Below are 22,289 nucleotides of genomic sequence, written 5' to 3'. Positions count from 1 at the left end.
CCCTTTATGGCAATTAGCCTATTATGTACATATGAACCTTATAATATATTTTACATATTGTTTCTGTAGAATATGACATTGATAACTAAAAGTCTGTCATTATTTAATAGCTGCAGAAGAAAATACTTTACCAAAACACCACAGAGTTTTACAAAGGACTGAGCAAAGATATAAGGCAAAAGCAGGGATGTTATGCAACATCAGAAACAGATGAGAGCTATGAGTCATGCTGTTTATAAATGCTGTGAACATAGTTATTGTTGTCCTGTGCTTACAAAGTTACAGGAATGAAAGTTTGTGAAGTAACATGAGGTTGCTGATGACTATGTAATCTGTGGTACAGACATGAGATGTTTGTCATTAGAAACTGCAGTCCACATCCCTCATCCATGTGCTAGGCAGACACACTTTTTATGCAGAACTGACCAAGACTGCATGGCTAACCACACTTTTTGCAGGGATTTGAGGAGTGAGTATGTATAGTGTAATAAGCCTCTGTCCTATGCATGTTCACCCCCCAAAGCACTGAAGAAGTTTAAGTGACATATAACAGACTTCTCTCTCTCTCTTTCTCTCTCTCTTTCTTTCTCTATGTCTCTCTCTCTTTGGGAGCTTTTCCTTACTTAATTTGGTATATTTTACTCCCTTCCATGTACTACAGTTCAACAGCTTGCCATCTGAGTGTATGCACTTCTCAGTCAGTGCAATTTAAGGACAGAGTTGTCCAGCTAGTTCCAGTTTGCTGAGTAGTAGACCAGACAAATACCTGTAGTGCAATTAATATTTCTACTTTTTGTCAGACATTTATGACGGAGTGTTTTAACTGGTCTGCTCTGTAAACATAGAAACACTGCATATTATTTCAGTATTTTTCCATATCAGCATTTCTTAAATGGCAAGGATAGCTTCAGGAGACCCAGTCTTATTTCTGGGGGACCCAAGTGTTATCTGTTTGGTTTTATTTTAATGTGTGATCAAGCCAGAAAAAAGAAGAGTCAATGAATGGGTGTTGCTGACTGTAAATAAATAATAAACGAACTGTAAATAAATAATTGAATAATAATGTACTAAGTCAAATACTGGTATTTTCAAATACATCCTGCAGCATCTAATTCTTGCGAGGATAACTAAATTACTTTCTCAAAACTCATGGAAAGCTCAATGACATTTTTGTCATTTGAGAGAGACTGAGTGTGAAATAGTCTGCAAAACTATATTCAGTATACATAAAGTTTACCATGTCTATCTTTGTACATGCAATTGTTATTCTCTAGCTGTTAACATGAAATACGGGGCTATTTAAATGGAATGAATCCTGACAAGTTAGAATTTTTTTTTTTGTTTGTTCGTTTTTTTTTTTTTGTTTTGTTTTTTTTTTTGATAATGTAATTGGTGGCAGGATGCATTTAGTTAAAAACCTGGAGAATTTACTTTAAATTACTGCTTGTTTTTTTTTCAGTGTGTACAGTATATCCATCTTTGTATATCTGACTAGCTGAACAGGAAGTGACATCAAACAGTTGTTTGATACCTAGCTGCGCTATAGCAATAGTCTCTCCAAGACTGATAATCACTCCAGTTCACCCATGAATGGTACAGTTTATTCACAAGGGTAAGTAAGTTAAGATAGGAGTGAGTAAACTAGTATAACACATGAACCAAGCAACAGCCATAACTGTTACAGTCCAGATTTGTTTAAAAACATATTTTCCACCCTTTTTTAAAGATTGAGTTGCATGATAACTTCTCCATGAAGGCACCCTCTTGTGCTGAAATGTTTCATTGGACATGTATGACTGACCAGAAGAAAAAAAACATTAATTTTACTTTTGCTTACTTATTTTAGCTGGACTACCTGTTGTCTGTTTTCTAATACAGGATGTCTGTACTTTTTTGCATTATTTTTTCATTTTTATTCTAAAATGAAAGCCGCGGTGGTACAGCGGTAGCGTTGCTGCCTCACAGCAAGAGGGTCTCCTGTTCGATTCTCGGCTGGAGTGCCTTCTGTGTGGAGTCTGCATGTCCTCCCTGCAGTCAACTGGCCTCCAAAAGACGTGTGAATGGGCATGCCTTCGCTGAAGGTTGGGCGTTGGGCTGGCAACTGGGCACCATAAAAATCTACTGCCAATCATTAGCAGACCGGAGTTCTGCTGTGGCGACCCCTAACCAGGAAAAAGCCGAAAAGACAAACATTCTAAAATATATCCGCTTGATACTTCGTCTGCTGCCACAGAGATTTGTAGTTCGAGTTGAATTTCAGTGCATGAGAGCAAAAATCTTGCAGTAAATCACAATACTACCTATAGCTGTCTGTATCAAGAGTTTTGTTTTCTGCTAATACTTCCTGATAACATCTGTACTTAAATAATGCCTTCTGTTTGTTATATCTGCTGCTTTCCCTGCCTGTGCTTGATGCATTTATTACTATTTTCCAGCCTCTTTGTTACAATATGATAAGTTCATAATTTCATGTGTGTGTACTGGACTAACATCCACTAGGGCTCTTATAAGCGGCCATTCCAAAGACATGCATCTGGAGCATTTCTCCCTTCACGTTTGCTGAAAATGGACTCTGTCCTAATTGGACTTTCCTGGTAAATAAATGTTAAAAATAAATAAATAAGCCTAGCTGTGCAAACCAAATATGACCCACAAATTTGATTTATACAGGTGATGATTTACTGACTGCCTCTATCCATCAGAGACACAGGATCCAGACCAGGGGTGATTTTCTGATTACCCTTCCATTGGTGCATGTGCACTTAAATAGTGACAGGGAGGAACTTTGCTTCACATGGAGGGGTACCTTATTGTAGAGAATGGGAATTCTCTTAGAAACATATTTGTCTCTCCAACATACCCTACTTATGTTGTAAGCAAAATTTAGGTCTTTTAATCTAGTAGTTCTGATGCTGTTTGTTTTGCGGATGTGCAAAAGGATCATTAAGACAGTGTCCAGGGATGCCTTATATGCCAGGCAAAGATCATCTATAAGATCATAGGTGGTTACTGGGCTATTGGCCCTGAGGCCCTTATAAGCCTAGTCAAGAATTTAGCCCTTGTTTAGACAAGTCAGCACCCGATGCCCCTGTCCAGCAGGGACATGGGTGGAATCTCAGGGGTATATTTTCTGTTTCCCATCCAGTTATCCAGGTTGCGCTTAAAAAGGGGTAAAGAGGTACTCTGCTTGACGTGGAGAGGGAGTTTATTCCACAAATGGGGGAGTCTCTGGGACATAAATATGTCCCACCAATCAAGTCCTGTTAATGTCACAGACCAGGCTAAGGCCACACATGTGGGTTACTCGAATACAGCTTGACTTGCAGATATGCAGCAGCCCCATCAAGGTGGGGTCCATGATCACCTTGTATGCCAGACAGAGGTCACCTCTGAGGAGTCTGTATGAAACTGAGTAGTGGGATAGGGCATTTAGCCTATCTGTATATGGTAGATGTTTGAGGCCCTGGATTCTCCTGGTGAGGAACTTTTGTGATCTCTCCAGCTGCTGCATGTGCTTTGCAAGGTACATGCCGACAGGGTCATTGTACTCAATAATGAGTGTAATAAGGGAAGAATACAGGGATGTTATGACCTCCTTGTCCCTGGATGAGATACCCTTACTTATGAGGTGGGCCATGTAGAAGGCTTTCTGTACAATAAAAGCAACATGGTGTGGTCAAAAGTCAGGTTGCTATCAATCTGGGTGCCCAAATCCCTCACAACTGATGGTGTGCTTATGGCCTTTGTTATTAATTTGATAATTTGTGGGGACATCACTCTCCCCAAAGCGGATGATGATGCATTTTTTGGTATTCAGCTTGAGGCCATGTTTCTGGCACCAGTCATTCATCTGAGTGAGACCCTCTTGGAGGATGTCCACATTACTAGGGGAATTGATGACAACACCCAGCTTGCAGTCATCTGCAAACTTTGGCCTGCACCTCAGAAAAGTATATCCCAAATAACAGAGGCCCCAAGACCAAACCCTGGGGTACACCACTTGTTCCAGGTCTACTGCGGTGGCTTCCCCTGTGGGCTCTATCAGTGAGCCAGTTTGCAACCCATCTGGTAACATATAGATTGATGCCTAATTGAGAGAGTTTATCTATTATGTTTGAGTGGGGAATAGTTTCAAAGGCTTTGGCCAGGTCAAGGTATGCAGTGTGCGCCATCTTCCCCTCGTCCATGGTTTAGGTGACTGTCTCAAAGATGCTGGCCAAATTTAACAGACATGATCTCCCCTTGACAAAGCCAAACTTTGTGGGCTCAAGTGTTTGGAGGTTGCCAATGTCCTTGTTAATGAGGTCCATGATGATCTGTTCCATCACCCTGCAGATCAGGCTAGTTAGGCTGATGGGTCTATAATTTCCCAGATCAGTGGGCGCTCCACCTTTGTGCAAAGGGATGACAGTGGCTGTCCTCCATTCAGCTGGGACAAAGCCGGTACTCAGGTTCTGGTTGAATAGGGCATCTAATGGTGCTTCAAGATCCTGCCTGAGTTCACTTAGGATGCAGCCTGGGATGTTATCGGGTCCCATGGAGGCTGTATTTTTTGCCTTTGAGAAAGCAGTGATGACCTGTTCCCTAGATATAATGTGAAGGGGGTAGATACTGGGGGTGTCCTGATTTACTGATTGGGGGGCGGACAGAGGGGTGAAGTTTTTGCTGAATCTGTCAGCCAGCAAGTTTGCTATATCTACAACATTTATATATGTGGTTGATGTCCTTGACCACCAGTTCTGAATAGATCTGGGTGCTTCCTTTGAGGTTGTGAACATATGTGAAGAAGGTCTTATGATTGTCTCTAGTAGATGTGGCCAATCTGGATTCAAAGTTTGCTTTGGAGGATGTCACTAGTGCAATTATTTGCTTGAATGTCTGCATGATACTTATTTGCTCTTGAATGTCTGCATGATACTGAGTAAAGAGACAAAGCTTTGAGACAATCAGTGTATGACATTGTGTTTACTCCCTGTATTCTTTTTGTAAGGAACCTTTGTGGATGTTCCATTTGCTGCATGTGTCTGGTCAGGTACTCACTGAAGTGGACATTATACTCTTTGATGGGTCTGATGAGGGCCAAGTACAGTGGTGTGATGACCTTTCTGGACCTATATGCCATGTCTTTGCTTATAAGTTGAACAAAATAGAAGGATTTTCTTACTACCTTGGACACATGTTGTTCAAAGGTTAGGTTACTATCTACCTGAATTCCCAAATCCCTGATTAGAGAATCAACTTTTGAGGATGTTTTATTGATGACGTAGTTACCCAGGGTGCTATACTTCCCAAAAGGTACTAGAATGCATTTCATGGTATTGAGTTTTAAGCCATGGCTTTGGCTCCAAACATTTGTCTGTATTAGACCTTCCTGAAGGATGGTCTCATCTTGTGGGGATTTAATGACTGCTCCCAGTTTACAATCATCTGCAAACTTGGTTAGCCAAAGGCCTTTGACATTGACTTTGACATCCAAGAAGTAGATGCCTTAAGAGGGGTGTGCCAAGCACAAAGCCCTGGGGAACTCCACTGATGACTGTCCTCCTAGTGGAGGTGGCCTCAGCAGTTCTAACCTCCTGGGTCCTATCAGTGAGACAGCTAGGTATCCAGCAAGTTATAAATAATTTCATTCTCTTTCCCTTTTTTTTCTGAAATGCTAGTTACTCACAGCTCCACACCTTTCCACGCCTTTTCAAGTCAGGTTTCCCCTGCTGCTTCCTCCTGTTGATACAGTAGTTACTATTTCCCCTGCCATTGTTGCACAGTTGGTTGTAATTCTAGCCCACTTGTGACCTAACACTTGTATTTTACATTCACAGTACTGAGAGAACTATGTGTTGCTGCAATATCTAGTTACAGAGTTCCACAGGTCTGAATTTTTTTAGCTTTCTCTTCACCTCTTCTTGGTTCATAGGATCATGGGCAAGTACTAACCTAGCTGCCCTTGATGGCCATTTCAAGCCTAACGAATTTCCTTTCCAAACGTGAGAAGCAAACCTTGTACCTTGTGCCAATGAGGTAAACACCTTAACCATCATACCAACTCCCAATAATACTATAAACCTAAACTTAGCTCTGTTCCCCCATAATCTTTCAACCAAGACTCTGAACAACGAAGTAAGCCCAGAACAGAGAAAAGAACTGCTTTGATTTTTGGCATCCTTCAAGCATTTCAAACAATGCTGTTCATCAAAAAGGGGGAAATGCATACATTCAGTTTTGCTTACTTATTTTAGCTGCACCTATTGCACTTATCATCACCTGTGTATAATGCAGGCTTTCTGTACTTTTTCTGTATTTTTTGTTTTAGTCTAAAATGTAGCTGCTTGAAATTTTAACTTGATCTAGTGCCATATACCTATAGTTTGAGCAACAATAAGTGAGAGTATTGCACTTTACTGCAGGATCTGTGCTCATACTAACAACTACAGCTGTATTTGTTGCCTAAAAGTACATTTATTTGTTAATTGTACCTGGTCTAGTACCATAGAGTTGTAGTCTGATTCACAATAGTAGGGGTATTGGTATTTACTGCAGGATATGTTTGTGTGCGTTTCCTTTGGGTGCTCTAGTTTCCTCCCACATTCCAAAGACATGCAGTAGGTGGATTGGACACTCTAAATTGGGCATAAGAGGAAGTGTGTGGTATGGAAGAACAACAGTGGTAGGGCTAGCCACCCAGCACTGTGAACCTTGGCTCTAGATGATTGTCAGTGGTGAAGTGACACCTTGACCCCCATGTGATAGTAAAGGAGATTGTGGATTGATGGATAGATGAGCTACCTATAGTTTGACATATCAAGAGGTTTGTTAATTCTGTTAATATTGCCTGATAAAATCTACACTTAAATAGTATCCTGTGTTTGTTACATTTGTTACTTTCCCTGCCAGTGTTTAATATATTTGTTAATGTTCCCCCAGCCTCTTTGTTACAATAGCTACTGTTTCCCCTGCTGTTTCCTCCTGTTGATAGATCAGTTACTGCTTTCCCTGCCATCGTTTTACAGTTAGTTGTAATTGTAACCACCTACCTGTGACCTAAGACTTGTAGTTTACATTTACAGTGGTGAGAGAACTGTGTTTTAATGCAGGATCTCATTACAGAGCACCACAGGTTTGTAATTTTTTAGCTATAGTAATTGCTTTACTCCCTCAGCTCCTCTGCTGTAACTTGCACTGAGCTGCACTAATGCAGCGTCTTTGAATCAATACTGTCAAGAGTGTTGTAAGCCCTGAACTGTTTGAAAAGAGCTGCAGTGATTTTTGCATCCTCTAGGCATTGCCTTCAGCATTTTTCATCAAAAAGGGAATTAAAAAAGCTTTGTTGATCTTTGCTCAGTGTATCACCACTGTTGGACTTGTCATATAGTGGGTTACTTGCACTAGAGCTTTTTCTCTATAAGCAGCCTTGTTGAATAAAATAGGCCTCAAGGCTCAAATTTTGTGGGTAAAGCAGTCCATGCTAAGTGCAGTTAAGATACACAGAATTGCAGTTAATCATCCTAGCCCAGGAAAACAAATTTTTATCTGTCTAACTAAATGGGCAAACCCAGCTGGTACCATAGTCTGACACTCTTCACCCCTGCAACTGTGAACCAAACCAACTAACTGCTCCAGCAGTTATAGACAACCCTGCACTCAACATCACTCCTGTCAAAATCATGGACCTGCACTTCTCTACAATGTTTGTAGCCAGCCTAATACAGATGGGTTTCATAAGACAATGTAAGAAGTCTTTTCTTCTTTCGGAAGATCACCTTTGCTCAAACAGCATAATGTAGTGTGTGAGAAATGTGTTTAGATAATATACTTGGAAGCCAAAATCTTTTGCATAGACAACCATGACATCAAGATCATTTGCAGTATAACACACAACAGTCATACAATTCATCACGACACTCATACAAGACATAATCCATCATATGTTGAGGTTCTAAAGGCCAAATTGCCTAAACCACAAAGATCTCCAAAACTTATCACAGGCATTAAATACTCTCAGCCACACTCTCAGACTGCAAAGTTCACCATCTCACATAGCACTAAGGATCCAAAGTGTTAGATGCTAAACCCTATAAGGCAGACATCTACCTAAACAAATATTCTAGTCATAGCATATTCCAATGTAAGACATACAGGCTGAACAAGGAAAAAGTGAATGTCAGGTGCCTGTCTGGAGCAACCTTTTGTGGTAGAAATATTACATTAACAATCTTTATAATAGAAGGAAGAGAACTGCAGGAAAAAAATCAAAAGAACAACTCACAACAGGCTACACTTATCATCATTAAAATAAATAAGCATTGCAGGAGTTGAATTAAAATCAACAAAGCCAGGTTGAAAAAAATAGCCACCCATCTAATGACAGCCATAAAGCCTTCCTTGGCTATGTTTGCAGCCTCAAGAGCATTATGCAGCAATGTGCCGAGCTGATTATGAATGACACCACCTACATTGAAGTTGAAGACAAAGCAAACCTACTATCTGATAAATTCAGCTCTAATTTCACCCCTCTCTCATCCCTTATGATTCCACAAGAAATTCCAGTGATACCCTCTAAGCTTTCACAAAGGTCTAAGTCCTGAAAACACTGTCAAATGCGAGAAATACAACATTAATGGGCCCTGAAAATATCCCAGAATGTATCTTCAAAAGCACCCCTAACAATGCTGTTCAACCTCATCCTCCATTTAGACTTTGTTCCAAGTGAATGAAGGAAAGCAGTAGTCATACCTTGCACAAGGGATGGCCATCCACTGACCCGGGTAATTACTGACCCATTAGTCTGACCAGCCTTATCTGTTAAGCTGTGAAAAGAATTATTGTGGAATTAATCAATAAGGACATAAGGAATCTCTAAACAATGGACATATCTTACTTTGGGTTAGTCATCTGCTGGTCTTGCTTGTTCAGCTTAGTGAACCTCTTCAACCACATCAAAGGACTATCACTGTATTCAGTTTCCTACACACTGTTGATAGGAGACCTGTGTCTGGCCTTAACCTCTTCCACAAATTAATCAGAATGGTATGGAAAGACAGGTAGATCATCTTTGGAACAGACTCACCCTCCATGTAAAAAAAAGTTCATCCATGTCTCTATTCAAGCATAACCTTGATCTTTGAATGGGAATGAGGAAGTTTACACCAGGACTTCTCTGTCTACTGCTTATGGACAGAGGAAGCACCTAAATGCTTTTTCCTACAATACGGCCCCTATAAAAACTCAGTGGTATTACCCTAGAAGTAATCACTATCTCACCTAGAACGGATCACTATCCTTTGGGTAGCATATAAATATAGACCTTGGAATTGGGCAAAGTAGATTTGAACTAATGGGATAATCAGATGTGCTTTAAATGGTTTGCAAGGGCAGTTAGCCTAGTATGAACCTATGAACCAATATACTGCATACATATGTGCTCTGGTAAATGTTTACTTACACACAGTTAATTGGTGAGTCTGGCTTGTGTCTTTAATGATAATGATGTCATATGCATTTTGGTCATTTTTAAGTTGTGTCTTCTTTCTTTTTATGTATCAGAAAATAATAAAAAATGATAACTACAGGTACCTTAGACGCCAAAAAAGGCAGTAGAAACAAAACCTGTGAAAAGTCTCATTTTGGAACTTACCATCAAATCAAACGTTGACAAAGGTGGCCATAATTCTAGGAGAAAGCTTGTGTTTTTTATATGCAGATGAGGAGTAAGCAACCTCTCATCATTCACAGATTTTTATCCAAGTCCAAGAAAACAAAATAGGGCCTTGATATGATCCTCAGCAAAAGTATAAACTGGATGTACACACCTGCAAATCTAGACATGTAGTGCCCAAAGCGGTAATCTAATAATATGGTGCCACTACATAAATGAGGTATCTGCCAGACTACAAAGAGGAGGACATTATAAAAATCATGTGAATATGTGTGGTCAGTAGTAATATGTAGTTACTTCTATATTAAAATGCACCATTCCATGGTCCTATATAACTTTAAGAATGACTTCTCTGTCTTCACTGAGTCATTCCTATAAGGATATAGAAAGGACAGAAAATAAAAGTTATATACTCACCATAACTATGCATCTGTGTTCATTTTCATTCTTCCTCAAGAAATGAGTCTTGGATCCAACCTCAAATATGGCTGAGCTGCATTTCTTCCAGACTCTTTGATCTGACTCTCAAGCTCCTCCCCTTACCCATAACGCCTGTAACTCCTGTATTACCTCAGATTGAATTTGCTGCTCACTCCATAAAAGGTTGATTATAACTTACAGAAGAAAGAAGGACAGAATAGTGGCTCAAACAGGAACAGTGGTTCCAATATTGGTATCAGATCACTACCAAACCAAAGGAGAGGGGGAAGGAGAGTGGGAAGTTGAGGAAGAATGAAAATGGACAACACAGATGCATAGTTATGGTGAGTACATGACTTTTAGATCTGATGTTGTCATTTTCATTCATTCCTCAATGAATGGGACAGAGTCCTCAGCTATGATAGCCTTGAGTGGCCTTCATGGAAGGATATTCCAGAGTACAGCTGAACCAAAGAAGCCCTGCTTCTGGAAATGAGGTCCAATTTGTAATGAGCAATAAAAGTATAGGCAATGGACCAAGTGGCTGCAGCACAAATGTCATCAATAGATGCTCTACCCAGAATGCAGATGTTGTAGCCATAGGTTTATTGAAGTGAGCTTTAGGAGGTCTCAGTAAAGGTAGACCTCTTAGAGAATAAACATATGAGATATAGTCTGTTAACCATTTTGCTAAAGTGACTTTAGAAACTGGTTTCCCCAGTTTGTCATGGGTAAATGAAAAGTTGGTCAGACTTCGTAAAAACCTTTGCCCTATGAAGATAAAAACAATGCTGTCTATGTACATCTAAAAGGTACATCTAAAAATGTGAAGCATGTGCTCTCTTTTACCAGAAATTTTTGGAAAGAAGACGGGCAAGTTAATTGCTTGGTTGATGTTTGTTTCAGAGGCTACTTTTGGTAGAAAAGATGGATTGGTACATAAGGTGACTTTATCTTTATGGAAAATCATATAAGACAGTTTTGAAGTGAGTGCTTGGAGTTCAGAAACTTGCCTAGCTGAAGTTATAGCCACTAGAAAGACTGCCTCCCAAAAGAGAAATTTGAGATCAGACTTGGCTGAGGGCTCAAAGGGAGGTTGTACCAAGCTGTGCAATATACGTGTAAGGTCCCATGGGGGAGTAGGGTCTTTAATCAGGGTTCTAAGTAAGCAGGCACCTTTAAGGAAAGCTTTCCATAAAGTGGATGAAGCCAGAGGGAAAGCATTATCTCCAGCGTGATAATTAGAGAAGGCTACTAGCTGGACATTGATTCTTGAAAAACTACCCCTCCTTGAAAAAACTGAAGCAAGAAAATCTAAAACAGCAGGAATAGGAGCAGTAAAGGGGTCTAATTCTCTGATGCGCCCAATAAGAAAATCCTTTCTATTTACTCATATATTTTTCTACTTGAGGTTTTCTGGAATGATATTAAAATTTGGCGAACTGAGGAAGAAAGCCTGGGCTGGCTAGCTATCACTGGAATTATAGAAACAATACAGTCAACTTGCAGCCTGGAATGTGGGATGAGATATCAGATCTGGACTGGGGTCCAGTGTCCAAGGAGGACATAGGAGGTGAGACCACAGAAAGGGGAACCAAACCTACTGAGGACAATAGGGGCAATGAGGATAACTTTGCACTTCAGCCAAAGTGCTTTCTGAAGAAATTTGGGGATTAGAGACAAGGGGGTGAGCATATAAGAGACTGGAGGACCAAACATGGGCTAGAACATCTGCTGGTGATTTTCCATGAGGGGGGATTAGGACAACAAACCTGCTGCACTTGTTGTTGAGGGGGAGAAGACAAGAAGTCACAGCAAAGCTGACTCCATCAACAGAAGATTCTGTCTGCCACTGTATGGTTGAGAGACAACTTGTGAGACATCAGAATAGTTGGCTAGAGCATTGGATTTCCCCAGAATATGCATTGCTAAAGAAACCAGTTGGAGAAGATCAACTACTACTACACTCTCAATGCTTCTTGGCAAAGGGGGTAGGACCTGGTTCGTTGGTGTACCAGACCACTTACGTGTTGTCCGTTTGTATAATAGTTGCCCTACAGGGAGAGAGCTCTAAAAGGCCTATACAACATTAAAAGGACCACTCTCATCTCCAGGGCATTGATATGTAAATTGTTCTCTTCTGGGGAGCACATTCCTTGAACAGTCCATCCCAAGAAATACCCCTGCCCAATTAGGAGGTGTCTGTGGTCACTGTGGCCATTGGGGGTGGAAGTACAAAAAGACACCCCTGACAAACTTTGTTGGACTGAATCCATCAAAGTAGGGAGTCTTTGCAAACCCAAGAAAGTTTTATAGGATGGTTAAGAGTCTGTGAAGAATTGACCATTGAACTGCTAGAGTGCATTGAAGAATCCACATGTGGAAATGAGCAGTTGGAAGCAGGGCAGTCGATGCAGCCATTGACCATAAGGCTCAAAAAAACAACTTTCTGGGGAAGTAGGATGTGAAAGAATCTGACTGACATGCAATTTTAAGGTCTGTATTCTATTTGATGGGAGAAAGGCCAACTGATTGGTTATGTCCAGGAAGGTCCCTATAAACTCTAAGATGTGAACCAGCCGAAGTTGGGACTTGGAATAATTGACTGTGATCCCCAAAAGCTGCCACAATTGGATTAAGTAGTCTCAAACTTTTTTGAGGAAATGCCCGTTTGGGGTGGTGAAAAAACAGTCATCTAGAAAAGGAAACATTCTGAATTTGAGCAGTCTGAGATGAGCTACTACCACTGCCATACATTTGGTGAACCCTGGTGGCTGTGGTGAGCTCAGTTGGCAGGGCTCTGAACTGATAATGATTGCCCCCCAGTTGAAAGTGCAGATATCGCTGGGTGCGCCTGTTCATCTTGATGTGATAGTGCACATCCTGGAGATCTATGGATCACACCCAATCATCTTTTTGGAGAAGAGGCAGAATAAACTGAACCGTGACCATTAGGAACTTGGAGTTCTTCAAAAACTGATTTAGACTGCTGTGATCCAAAATGGACCTTAGATGCCCTGTTTTCTTTGGCTATAAAAATAACCTTGAGTAAGTTCTGAATCCTCTAAGGTCTGGTGGGACCTTCCAGATGACATTTTGTCTAGCAGCTTTAAAACTTTTACAGCTGCTAACTCCTGCTGATTGGGTGGATCATTGGGAATATCTTTCCATTTCAGTGGGGAAATTTACCAAAAGTTAATGAAATATCCTCTGGATATAATTCTTTGTACAAATGTGTCTTTTGTGATGGATGCCCAGGCTTCCAGGTGCAAAGATAAGCACTCCAAATGCCTCCAGAGAAGAACAGTAGAGCAACCCTCCAGGAGCACTGAAAGGGTCTATCTGAAAAAGAATATTGATACCCTTGTCTTTGCAGACTGTTCTGCTGTGAGGATGGCATCTTCCATTAGAATTTCCTGCTCTGGGAGAAATTTCCTCTTGTGAGTCATGAAAATTTTCTTGTGATTTTCAGAACCACATCTTCTTATCACTGCACTGATTCCTAGAAAAGGATCTCTGCAGGGTAGAAAAATGAATTTCCATGGCAGACAAGGTCTTTCCATCTTGCTCACTATGGGAAAGTGTTTCTTTTACTGTCGACCCAAACAAAGAAGATCCAGCAAAAGAAGCATTGATGAAAGAAGAGTTAAAGGGCTCTGCAAAGTCACACAAGTGCATCCAAGCATGTCTCCTGATAGCTATGCCTGAGCCCGCTGCCTGTGAGGAATCTTCCACTGCATGAGAGATTCACCTCATTGAAGCATTAGAGATTGATTCAAGGGTGGCTAGCTGTGAAAAAAACTGTTGCTGTTCATCCACCAACATGGACCCAGGACTAGACTTAAAGTTTTTTAATTAAATCTCTCTGTAAGCTGGTAAAATGTGCCAAGTAGTTTAGTGACCATAAGGCAAAGGTCACTAAGGTGAAAACATGCTTTCCAAACCTGTCCATTGACCTAGACTCTCTATTAGGAGGATGAACAGAGGAGCTTTGTTCAGCCAGCTCCTTCTTTGAGGCTTCTGCCACAACCATGACATCTACGGGAACTCCCTTACTCCAATAAGGTCTGTCCTTGTTTGGAGCAAGAATCTTGTCTCAATGATAGGGAATTGGTTCTATGGTGTCTGGCTCCTTCAAGGGCCAGTGAGACACAAGATCTTTAAGATCTGCTGGAGGGGTAACCCAAGACATAGATGGGCAGAACCCAAAGGTTTCTAGGAACACTGACTCCTCTTGGGAAGGGGGAATGGAAGACCATCCACCTTTTTGGCTAAGGATTTCTAGGATGTCTCTGAAGGAGACATCTTCTGGTGGTGATCTGGGGTACCTCTCCCCTTCATTAAAGTAGGTGTCATCAGTTAAAGATTCCTAAGAGGAATCTAAGTCCCTCCTCTTACACAATCTTTTCTGGGGGACCTCTTAAGTGGGATGATCTGGATAGGTATTGGAAGAGATGGGAAGTTCCTGAGCAGGAACTGCCTGGAAGCTCATATGGACTGGCTATCCCTGTGGAATAGGTGGAAGAGGCTCAGAAGTTCAATCGGAAGGGGGGATGTGGTAGGCTCTAAGGAAGCAAGACACAAAAGAGCTCTCAGATAAGAGAAAATCTTCTCCTCCACCTCAAAAGTATAAGGACCAGGAGTAGCCATAGCCAACCTCACCAGAGCAGTAACACCAGGTGCCACAGTACTCAACCCTGCCTGGATTCCTCTCTCAAGGGAGAAGTTGGACTTGAGCTGTCCAGCACTGAGGTTCCAAGGGGAAGTGATGGTTCTGAATCTCTTGGAGTCAAAGGCATCCCCCTGGACTTCAAGAGAACTTGATAGATGATAACATGGAAGGTGGGCAAGTCAATCTCCTGGGTGTCTCCTGTAAGAAAGGAGATTGGAACCTAGGGAAAACCAGCTCCTTAGAGAAGTGAGGGCTTCAAGGACAAGGTGACTTTGTCATTCTGATCTGTGGAGGTCAGATCAGAACACTTAAGCAACATAGCAGGCAGCTCTGATACTGGACCAGATTTTTGACTTCTTGGATGGGGTTTGAGCCCCTGAAATAGAAGGAGTACAAGCTGGCTGCATACCCTTCAACACTAACTTGTTGTGTCTATTGCTTAGGGCTTTAGAGTTGAACCCTGCACAAATTTTGTAAGGGATCTCTAGATGGCCTGCTCCTAAGAAATAAATGCACTCCCCGTGGGCATCATAGATGGGCATCTTATGCCCACAGGAAGTGCACTTTTTAAAACCTGTTGGTGTTTCAGCCATGTTAAAAGAAAGAAGAAAAGAGGGAAGTCTCTTTTTTTTTTCTAAACAAAGGAAAAAGAAAATAGAAATTTACCAACGATGACAATTACCCAGCTACCCTGAAATGTGGCTAAGAGAAGGAAAGGGTTACCAACAATAGTTAACTAGAGATACCCAATAGAAAATGGGTAGAAAGCTAGTGAGAAAGGAAAAGAGAATACAGGGAGGATAGGGCTATAGAAAAACAGATAGAACAAATAGCAATAGGGAAGAATTTAATAAAATCTGTGTTTGCTCACAAAAACATGTACAAAACCACCCCAGAGCTTGTGAGAGTGCGATTCAGGTCTGAACCATAAGAGCAGCAAATGTGATCTGAGGTAATACAGGAGTTAGGGACATTTTGGGTAAGGGGAGTAGCTCAAGTGTCAGATCCAAGAGTCTGGACAAAATGAGGCTGAGCCAGATCTGAGGACGGATCCAACACCAATTTGTTGAGGAATGAATGAAAGCGACATCAGTTCTATAGAATAACAGTAAGCCGTTCCATGTTTCAATCATATGCATATACATACATTCATACACCTGCAAACATAAACACACACGCACATACACATGTATAATGTATGTGTCAATAATATGCATATGTGTGTGTGTGTGTGCGTGTATGCGTGTGTGTGTGTGTGTGTGTGTGTGTGTGTGTGTGTGTGTGTGTGTGTGTGTGTGTCTGTATATATATATATATATATATATATATATATATATATATATATATATATATATATATGTGTGTGTGTGTGTGTGTGTGTGTGTGTAATGTGCACAGATATCGCATTTATAAATGTTACATTAAAACACTGTACCACATTAGTAATAGTAAAATGCATAGGTTATTGTGCATATCCTCATATACATGCACACATATACTCAAACTCAGAAAATTATGTATTCCTGTGCTCTCCATGTGGAGACAGGTTTGCATGTATTAGCAACAGCAGCTCCATAGTTACTTTGTATATGCAGGCTGAAGATCAGTGGCTGTGGCTCCTTAATGGAAAACAATGTGAATACATAATGTAGTAAATGTGTATAACATGACTCAGCAACAATCAGAATCAGTTTGCAAATCTATATCCTACATGCAAGTCTTAAATAGATTGTTTAGAGAGCTGGTTGACACACTTATCTGAGATATTTTCTTCATACTATGCATAGCACTGATAGCGTTCCTATAAAAAATGAATAACCTGTAATCAGTAATAGATCTTGTATTATTACAAAGATATGCATCTGGAGCCTTTCTCCCCGGGCCTCCGCTGAAAATTGGCTTTGTTCCAAGTCGGACTTTCCCGGTTAACAAATGTTAAATAAATAAATAAATAAAATTATTTGTAGTACATTTAAAGCTTCTCTTACTATATAGGTAAGGAATTGTATAACACTTTTGTAAATAACACTGAATATTGGCTACAAATGTTGGATTTTGTTGTCATTCAGGTATTGCTCATATAACTTTTTGGTTTGTTGCTGTTATATTTATTTATTTATTTCAGTTTGTTAACCAGGAAAGTCCATTGGGTCAAGGTAGCTCGTTTTCAATGGAGGCCTGAGGAGAAAAGCTCCAGACAGAAAGACAATATACAATATACAATGTATTAGTACAGCATATAAGAACAACAGTTTAACATTCAATATACAGCAAGACAAGATTTTCCATATCTTGAAATATATGAGCTGAGTCAATCACTTATAAGATATTAGAAAAAACAATAAATTTATGTTCATTTAATACACTACATGTATTTAGGCAAAGGAATTTTAGAGAGATGAATTGACGCAGTGGCAGAGATTAGGGTAGAATAGAATAGGGATAGGTATCAGGAATCAGGTAGGATGGGTACAGGAGCACTCCCAGAGGGAGTAGAGGTGAGAGTGGAGTAGGTATTTAAAGGATGGTAGGTTATGGGGTAGTTCTAATGTAAGGGGGAAGAGAGTTCCATAATCTGGCAAGGGAGAAAAATAGTAGAAGTTGCCCTGGTGCGTGCAAAGGCTTGTAAAGTTTTAAGAGGTTCTGATTTGCGGATCTAAGTGTTCTATGTGACTGGTGACATTTTAGGGAAGAGGAGAGTAGACTGGATTTAGAATTTAGACAGTGTGTGATACAGTAAAATAGTAGAAAATTAGTTGGAAGTTGGCAGTTATGTGAAGCTGTTCATAATGCAAAAGTAAAGCTGAAATATCTATAGTTTGGAAAGTATAACTATGGCACAAAGGACATCTTAACAGTATTCCTTGGTTTAGAGGTACATAGTTTGCAGGAATATTACATGTACCTGAAGTACTTAATGTTGAATTTTATATGTGTGCAAAAGTGCAGCTCTGAGTTTTTTCAGAGTCCATTTACAATGTCCGCAATGTGGCTGGTGCATTATTGTGTGCCTGCCCTGGACACATTATTGCAGAAAATCTGCAAACTCTATCACGAGTTATGCAGGAGTTGACTACATGTGGCATTATGTGATATGATATTACTGTGTATGTACATGCATATCTTTGTTGTTTGCCAGGTGATGCAGAGGGCTACGTTATTAACTGAAGTGCCTGTGGTACAGAGTTTGATTCCCTCAAATACCTACTGTATGAACTAGAGTAAGTTACTTAACCAGATATTGCTCCTGGGTCACTCTTAAAAAGGGACTATGGGCCTGGTTAACAAATTGATGTTATTATTGCACACTGTTGTATTCTACAATGTAACAAGTGTGACAATTTTGTTGTAAATAGCTCTAGATGTAACTTACTACACAATGCAGTTTTTGGTAGAGAATGGTTGCCTTAGTTAAATATTTCTTTCGCACATTATTTGATATGCATAAAGTTACTGAGGTGGCGCCTGATACTTACATTATCAAAGGATATTCTAGCACACAAGGTACAGAGTGAAAGTGGACACTGTGTTTTACAGCAGCTATATGGGAGAGGTTGCATTCAAGACTCCATAAGGCATAAAAGGCATAAAAGTTAATTGGGATTGAAGCGGCACTGTATTGTGTTCAAGTACAGCACAAAAACTTGGTAGCAGTTCTCTAACAGTCCTGGGTTTTTGCAGTTTTTCTGCTGTTTAAATCTTTTTTTTAGTGTTCTCTGCCTAAATTAGTGCAGCTAGCAGCAGTAGCATAGTCCAGATACAGGTTTGCTGCATCCTGGTCTGTTTTTAGTGGCTGTTATATTCTGAGCACATTTTCTAAGCCATCTTGGATTAGAAGGGGCCCTTCTGCACCCTTGTGAGAAAAGTGTGCTGATTGGAACCTGTCTGGCAAAGGGTAATTGATCTAGGGCTTGGAGTAAGCTCCCTCATTGGTAATTTTGAACTTTTTTAAAGCTGTTTAAATCTTTTTTTTTAGTGTTCTCTGCCTAAATTAGTGCAGCTAGCAGCAGTAGCATAGTCCAGATACAGGTTTGCTGCATCTGGGTCTGTTTTTAGTGGCTGTTATATTCTGAGCACATTTTCTAAGCCATCTTGGATTAGAAGGGGCCCTTCTGCACCCTTGTGAGAGAAGTGTGCTGATTGGAACCTGTCTGGCAAATGGTAATTGGTCTAGGGCTTGGAGTAAGCTCCCTCATTGGTAATTTTGAACTTTTTTAAAGCTGTTTTAAATTTTTAACCTGGTATTTAAGCCCTGAGTTTGAGTGGTTTTCTGATTGTTTGCACCTCATACAGCACTGCACACTGCTGCCCAGTTGTGTGGTATAGCCAGACAGATCATTTTGACAATTTTTCCCTTAGATACAACTATAGTACATTAGTGTCATCTTTATCTTTAGTACATGTCTGGTGTAAGAAGTATTACTAGTGAGCTGTTGCTCTATTAAACTACCAGCTAAAAACACCGTCAAAAACATCCATCTACAGAGCACCTCCTAGATCAGTCCTGAAAGCATCTCCTTTGTGATAACAGTTCTTCAAACCTAGCATTATGGACAGTTGGACTACCCTCGGTTCTCTAACAGTCTTGTTGACTTGGGTCTCCTGAGGCAGTGTAGCAACTGCTTCATGTACACTGATAACCCTCTACTAATAACTCACTCTAGTACAGACTGCGAGAGATGTATCAACACCAAAAATCTTGAATCCCTGCTGTCTCACACTTAAAACACTAAGAATGAAGAGGCTGTCAACTCACCCACCATTACTCATTCACATAGTATCACTAGTCATACACATGGTACGCATCCAACACATCAATCAAAATATCTGGAGGTTCTCTCAAAAAACTTACTGAAACACCACAGACATCCAAACACAAGACTGCTACAACTAACACAGTTCCCACAGCACCCAAGACATACAAAAACACCAGTGTCTCACCTACCAAGCCCTTAAGGTGTGACACTCATAAATCAAATTTTCTTGTCTTTGGAGACTCCATAGTGAGACCACATGGATGTCGCACTCGCCAGGTTAGATAAGGAGAAAGTCACAGTCAGCTGCTTGTCCAGTGCCTGGATTCATCAGATCACACATGCACTCAGGTCTCTCGGCAACAACTATCATTATGATTCTGCTATAGCTCATGTTGGAGTGAGCAGCCTGAGGCATACCTCACTGGACTATATGAAGAGAGACATGACTGAGATCCCTGAGTATGTGTCCCAGGCAGTTATGTCCCTAACCTTGAGCAGCATATTACTCTCACCTAGAATGATGCCACAGTATAAACAAAAAATGATCAATTTCAATAATTGGTTTAGTTTTGGTGTCATTCCAAGGGGATCCTGTTTCTGTCAGCCAGGGATGACATGGTCGACAAACTTCGCTGCTTTCCCAGAGACAGTTTGCACCTGGAACCACTAAGCTTTTGGCTGCTGGCAAAGGCTCTTGCCTTTTTAAGGGAAGGTCTCAAAAACAAAATTGCCGACATAAAAATTGTTAATCATAACAAAATAAGGGTTATGCTGCTAAATGCTAGAAGCTTAAACTAAAAACTGCACATCCTGTAAGTACTTCTATCACTGTAGGATGCAGATGTCAGTGCATTCACAGAAACCTGGCTCAATACCTCAGAGAGTACCCCAGCCTTGTAAGGCTACAATGCCTTCCATTCCTTCAGACAGCAAAAAAAAACATGTGAGAACCAAAGGAGGTGGCATTTCTATCTAGATTATAGATAACTTCACCTCCTGACTAGTTAGACAGGACAACTCCATGGAGTAATCCAAGTTCAGATTATTGTGGGTAAGACCCCCATTCAAGTCATAAATCCCCCTCTATGGATCATGATGCGCATGATGACTACTTGACCAAACTGGAGTCAATCCAAATATTGCCAAACACTCTGATCATGGGGGATTTCAATTACCCCACCATCAACTGGGAAACCTACTCTAGCCCTAACTCACTAGCACAAAAGTTCCTTGACTTTGTTAACTCAAATGCCCTGGAACAAAGTGTTCAAACCCCAACAAGAAGAAAAACATACTAGATCTGGTTCTCACTAACATGACAAACAGATGTACTACCTTAACTGTCGGACCCCATTAGTTAAACTGGACGACAAATCAGTCACCTTCAAACAGAAACTAACACCAGAACTCACAAAGGGTGAAGTCAGACTAAAATACTTCACCAAGGCAAATTACACCCTCCTAGGGGAAGGTATAAAGGAATTCCAGGGCCCAATACCAGCTGGGAGAGGTAGCTACTCCAAAGCTTACACTGAATCCCTGTACAATCACTTGTATAAGTGTATAGACTTGGCTGTTCCAGAGAGAATCAAAGCCAAAGGCCCAAGTAAAAATAAGCTGCTCTGGTGGACATCTAGCATAAACAAACTTTACAACAAATGCAAAAAGTTGCTGTCTAAGAAAACTAAGTTGGGGCCCCAACAATGAAAAAGCACCTTCCTTAGCCTCAACAGGCAAATAAGACATGTCAAATCCTCTAACGGCAACTTTGAGAAAAACTTAGCGATCATAGCCAAGGATAGTCATAAGGCCTTTTACAGCTATGTATGCAGCCTAAAAGGTGGTACCCAAGCATGTGCCAAACTAGTGACTAATGGTATCACACACACACTGATCCAGTAGAGATAGCAAACCCGCTGGTGCACAACTCTGGGGACAATTTCACTCCCTTATCCCTTCCAAACTTATCACAAAACTTGCCCCCAACTTCCCCCCAACCCTATACATCCGAAGAGCAGGTTATTAAAGCCTTAAGGCAAAAAAAACACAGCCTCAGTGGGCCCAGACAGCATCCCAGGCTGTCTTCTAAACATATTGAAACATGAATTAGCATCATCATTAAGTACTCTATTCAATCACAGCCTAACCACAGGCTATGTTCCTGCAGAATGGTGAACAGCAACAGTTATTCCCCTCCACAAAGGTGGCCTAGCAACAGACCCGGGGAAGTATAGACTCATAAGTCTGACCAGCCTTATCTGTAAGGCCATGGAACATATCATCTTGGACCTCATAAATGAAGACATAGATGACTTCCAAACCCTGGATCTGACCCAATTTGGCTTTGTCAAGGGCAAATAATGTCTGTTAAACCTGGTGGATTTCTTTGAAAATGTGAACAGGATTATTGACAAGGGCAAATCTGTGCACACAGCATGCCACAACTTGGCCAAGTCCTTACACACACTCCCACACTCAGGCATTACCAATAAATTTAGCAAAGTGAATGTAAACCCTTTTGTTGTAAGATGGGTAGCCAACTGGCTCACAAACTGGTCACACACTAATGAAGTGGGTGACTCCACATCAGCCAACAGACCCATCACCAGTGGGGTGCCACAATGGTTAGTTCTGGGCCCCCTACTATTTGGTATATAGTTCTCAGACGTTCAGGCCAAAGCTAAGGGGCTGTGGCTGACCAAGTCTGCAGACAACTGCAAACTGGGTACAATTATTGAATCCCCAAATGATGACAGTATACTTCAGGAGGCATCTATATTACAACATC

Source organism: Protopterus annectens, chromosome 3.part1 (assembly GCF_019279795.1).
Source record: "Protopterus annectens isolate FY-2018-M chromosome 3.part1, PAN1.0, whole genome shotgun sequence".
Lineage (NCBI taxonomy): Eukaryota > Metazoa > Chordata > Ceratodontiformes > Protopteridae > Protopterus > Protopterus annectens.
The sequence above is the reverse complement of the archived record's forward strand: the minus strand, read 5'-3'. Positions refer to the sequence as shown.